A 5097-nucleotide genomic window follows, 5' to 3' on the forward strand; every position below is an offset into this window, starting at 1 on the left:
CACTTCACAGCTTCCTCTGCTTACCGTCTGTGCTCCAGAAAACTCTTAGGAGACTTTGAGGTTGATTATTGATGCCGTTTGTGTAATTTGATATTGCAAGCTAGAGCTACAGTACCAACTGAAGTCAGGGCCAGTAAGTCATAAGACGATGTATGCCTTACTCTCGGAAATGTGTATGTGTACTTAAAATGACGGGTGATTTGTCATGATTTGTCTAATTATGGCTGTCTCTCTGCTAATATACCCTGAAGGGGATGAGGGCCAAAAAGGGATTGTACTAAACGGCGATGCCTTCTGATGTTTTTTTTTTGTTTTTTTTGTGATGCTGTGTACAATTTGTAGCCTTCTGTGTCCTTTTGCGTTCCATCAGAATCAAAACAACTTTTACAATACTAGAGTGACCACAGCCATAATCAGTGCTAAATGCTCTGAGGCATTGGCATCCATTTTGAAAAAAAAAAAAAGGAAAAAAAAAAAGATGGAGGAGAAAAAAGAAAACGGCCTTGGCTAAAAACTTCATTACTTCTCACAGATTGGATTCAAAATGGGGTCGGCCAAATGGAATAGCCGTAGTTATAGCTAAGTCGATTTTGTATTTGCCTGTGATGTGAGGGGATGGAGCCGGCACTTAGGGGGAGAGACTGAAACTTGGTGACATGTCCTCAAAATGGGAGGGAGGGAGAGATGGAGGGAGGGAGGGATGAAGAGAGGGATGGATGGGGACTTACCGGAGGAGTGCGGGGCTGCCCATGATGCACTGCGGCAGTCACTGGATAAGCAGTCAATGTGGAGACACCTCTCCGCCCCCCACTTTTGCCCCTGTGACACCGACTCTCCTCCCCACCCCACACTGTACCACACACACACACACAGAATGAGGCCAGGCAAGGGGTGGTGTGTGTGTGTGTGTGTGTGTGTGTGGTGGTGGTGGTGGGGGGTGCGTGTAAGCAGAGTCTTCTGTATTAATCATCAGTACTGTCAAGCTATTGTTTCTTCCTCAGTGATTATTGACAGACGCGTCAGGGGGAATACTTACGCCTGCCGCTGATGTGCTGCGTGGGTGTGTGTGTGTGTGTGTGTGTGTGTGTGTGTGTGTGTGTGTGTGTTGTGTGTGTGTGTGTGTGATTGGGGGTTGGGGTGGGAGGACGGCATCTCACCACTGGACCTGAGTGGCCTTTCTCTGCTCACCTCCTCCCTCAGAAACATCACCCCCATCCAGCCACACACACACACACACACACACACACATACATACACATACAGATGCACATGCACACACACACACACACACACATACATACACATACACATGCACATGCACACACATACACATACACACAAATGCACACACACACACACACACACACACACACACACACACACACACACACACACACACACATATACAGATACACACACACACACACACACACACACACACACACACACACACACACACACACACCCTCCCCCTCCCCCACACCAACTCCCATGCTATCTGCCACCAGCGGCATGGATTTTTTGAAGGAGGCTGAGTTGCTGCCTAGCCAATCGATGTGCAATGGCCGACTGTAAAATAGGCTCTTTTTTTCTTAACGCGGAGTGGCATGAGCAAGCTCATTTGTAAAATCACATGTGAAGACGCAGAGAAGGCCGTGCATGATCGGCAAAGGACACTCGGCGGGGAAACAATGTGTGTTAATGTTCGGGAGAGATAGAGATGGAAAGAGACACATTGCAGTGTGTGTGTGTGTGTGTATGTGTGTGTGTGTGTGTGTAGGTGTTTGTGTGTGAGTGTATATGTGTGTGTGAGAGAGAGAGATAGGGAGGGAAAGAGGAGTCATCGATTTATTAGCCCGGTTATTGTTGTCATTGAGTCGAGACCAGTGGCCTTGTCAGACGACAGTGACAAGGAGAAAGTGCTACACACCGCACCAATTTGCATAGACGCCCACAAGAGTTCAAGCTGAACGAAAAGACCATCACCCTTCCAACCCCGCAAAAAACACAACCACCAGCACCCCCCCCCCCACCCCACACACACACACACACACACACACACACACACACACACACACACACACACATTCACACACACATTCACACACACACACACACACACACACACACACACACACACACACACACACACACACATTCACACACACACACACACACACACACACACACACACACACACACACACACACACACACACACACACACACACACATTCACACACACACACACACACACACACACACACACACACACACACACACACACACACACACACACACACACACACACCTCATACACATACACACACGCACACGCACACACACACACACACACACACACACGCCAGCACCAGCACATGCGGCATTGCGGTCTACGGTGCAATGCATTACCTGTGCGCGGCACAAGACATGGAAATGGGCATCCATCACGGCGCGGCCGCGGCGCGGGTGACACAGTGGTGCTGTCAGGAGGCTGGCGCTGGCTGGGGGCGCTGGCTGGGGAGGCCAATTACCGCCAGCTCCCTGCCCCCCTCGCACTGGCCTGCACGCCATCAGATCACCGAGCGCCGGAGAATGTGTCTACGAGCGTCGCCGTACTGTATGTCTGGACATGCACGTGTGTGTGTGTGTGCGTGGTGTGGTGAGATGGAGAGAGAGAGAGAGAGAGAGAGAGAGAGGGGGGAAGGAAGAGAGAGAAAGGGAGAGAGAGAGATGGAGGAAGGAAGAGAGAGAGAGGGAGGAAGAGAGAGAGAGAGAGAGGAAGAGAGAGAGGGAGAGCAGGTGAAAACCTGCCTGAGGCGGATCTGGTCCAAGCAGAAAACTGCCTGCAGACCCATTTGCTGGAGGGGAAGTGGTCAAGTCTCCGTGTACATTTCCTACAAGCTGTCTTGTTTTTCCGTCCACAACGAAAACAACAGCAAAACATGTGCAGGTAAAGATATGAGTTGTAATTGTCATGCGACACGTCGGTTGGAAATGAGCGAGTGAGTCAGTCAGTCATTTGGTCAGTCAGTCGAGTGGCCAATCTGTAGCGTGTTGCAGACCCTCTGGAGTCTGGAGGGCCTTTTTGTGTGAACGTGCTCATTACTCACAGAGATAAATACTGGTACAGGCAGCATGCAGTATGACGGCACATGCTGGCTCCATGTGTGGTCGACTGCAAGGGCTACTACTGGCATTAGCCTATGCTAGCAAACAAGCCCTATGATGGATTTGGAAAAGAAATAAACAGGCTTTAGTGGGCAGAATCAGCCATTTTGAGCCAGAGAGAGAGAGAGACAGCCGGAGAGAGAGAGGGAAAGAGAGAGAGAGAGAGGGAGGGGGGGGGGGAGGGAGGGAGAGAGAAAGAGAGAGAGTTGGCTCTTGGGCGTTCTTTCTTCTTACCCCCTTTTGTGTTATTTTTTTTTCATCTGTGTTGGGAGTGGAGTGGGAGGGTGGGATGTGGGAACAGGCGCTGATTTGGAATTGAAGTTTACCTGTCCTACTTTTTCGCCACATTCCCCAAAGTGAACTGGAGGCATTTTTCAAGATGATCTAGATTCTCTCCCGTGCAGAGTCTGCTCCTAATCATGTGGCGTCTCGCGGCTCCCTTTGCCTTTCAGTGCCATCTGGCCATTAATGTTTCTCTCTTCTCTCTATCTCTCTCTCTTCCTCCCTCTGTCTCTCTCCCTCTCTTCTCTCTATCTCTCCCTCTCCCTCTGTCTCTCTCCCTCTCTTCTATCTTCTCTCTTCTCTCTCTCCCTCCCTGTCTCTCTCCCTCTTTTCTCTCTATCTCTCTCCCTCTTTTCTCCTCTATCTCTTCCTCCCTCTGTCTCTCTTCTTCTCTCTTCTATCTCTCTCTCTCTCTCTCTCTCTCTCTCTCTTCCTGTCTGCTTTTCTTTGTCTCTGTGCCCTCGTCTCAGTGTTTTTTTTGTGGTCTATATTGGTCCTGTGTAATATCTCAGTCTGGCTAAATTGTCACCTCATGCATTGATTCTAGCAGTACATGACTAGAACAGCACTTTCCCACCGGCCCACTACAGTATTGATGCCAACTGTGGCAAACAGGCACGCACGCACGCACACACACACACACACACACACACACACACACACACACACACACACACACACACACACACACACACACACACACACACACACACACACACACACACACACACACATACACACACTTTGTCACAGTCACAAAGACTCATCTGAATACAAACACATGCACACACGCAAATAGATACAGTATTTGCCCTGAAACAACGAGGCCCAAGATTTCAATTGGATTTAATGAACAGAAAAAGCCATTTTGAATAGCTCAATTTCTGAAACCCAGAGTCTTTTGTATGTCATTTCATATCCAAGAAATGCCAGATTCATATCAAATCTGTCAGTGATCAATATTTGGGAAATATCCAAATGTCTTTTTTATCTTTGTGTCTTTATCAGTATCATACTTCCCCCTCTGTCATTAGCTCTTAAGTCCTCCTCAACCACAACAAGCTACTGTAGCTCTCATCAGAAAGCACTTTTTTATGGATCAACGCTAGCTGTACACATATTGTGTTAGCGCGAGCACTAGACACTCTGCAAATGTACTGTAGCTGAAAGGAAGCATTTCCTGCGCACTCCGTCCGCCTCTTTACCAGCAGGACGTCCACCGTTTCCAATAAAGCAGATTGCTGTGGCACACAGACCTCAATCAATAACCATTACACACATGGAGTGAGTCCAGGCGGGTGGCTGCACTGACCTGCTCCCGCTGAAGCAGTGGAGCTCTGCCCGCCAGCAGTATAATTAGATTAAGGCGGTCGGGAGGGAGATGGGGCAGGCAGGAGTGGGGGGGGGGTGGAGGGTGGAGGGTGGAGGGAGGGTGGAGGAGGAGGGGTGGGGGTGGTTATGGGGGGGGGGGAGACGGAGCAGGACGGAGCTAGCTGGCACCACAGGTCCACTGCTGGCATGCCTGTTGAGAGGTGGCGTGAGGTGCCAGTGTTGTGGCACGAGGAGGGTGGAGGAGGGTGGGGGGGTTGTAATCACCGCTGACCACCCCGCCGCCCTCCCCCGATGCCCGCCTGCGCTCCATCAC

The 5097-nt window shown here is 50.1% G+C and overlaps 1 protein-coding gene across 1 annotated transcript in view; it reads left to right on the plus strand.

Moving 5' to 3' along the window:
- Positions 1-5097, plus strand: part of il1rapl1b (interleukin 1 receptor accessory protein-like 1b) — a 257239-nt gene that overhangs the window by 180585 nt on the left and 71557 nt on the right. The window lies entirely within an intron of this gene.

The sequence above is a fragment of the Sardina pilchardus genome, chromosome 23, assembly GCF_963854185.1.
Source record: "Sardina pilchardus chromosome 23, fSarPil1.1, whole genome shotgun sequence".
Taxonomy (NCBI): domain Eukaryota; kingdom Metazoa; phylum Chordata; class Actinopteri; order Clupeiformes; family Clupeidae; genus Sardina; species Sardina pilchardus.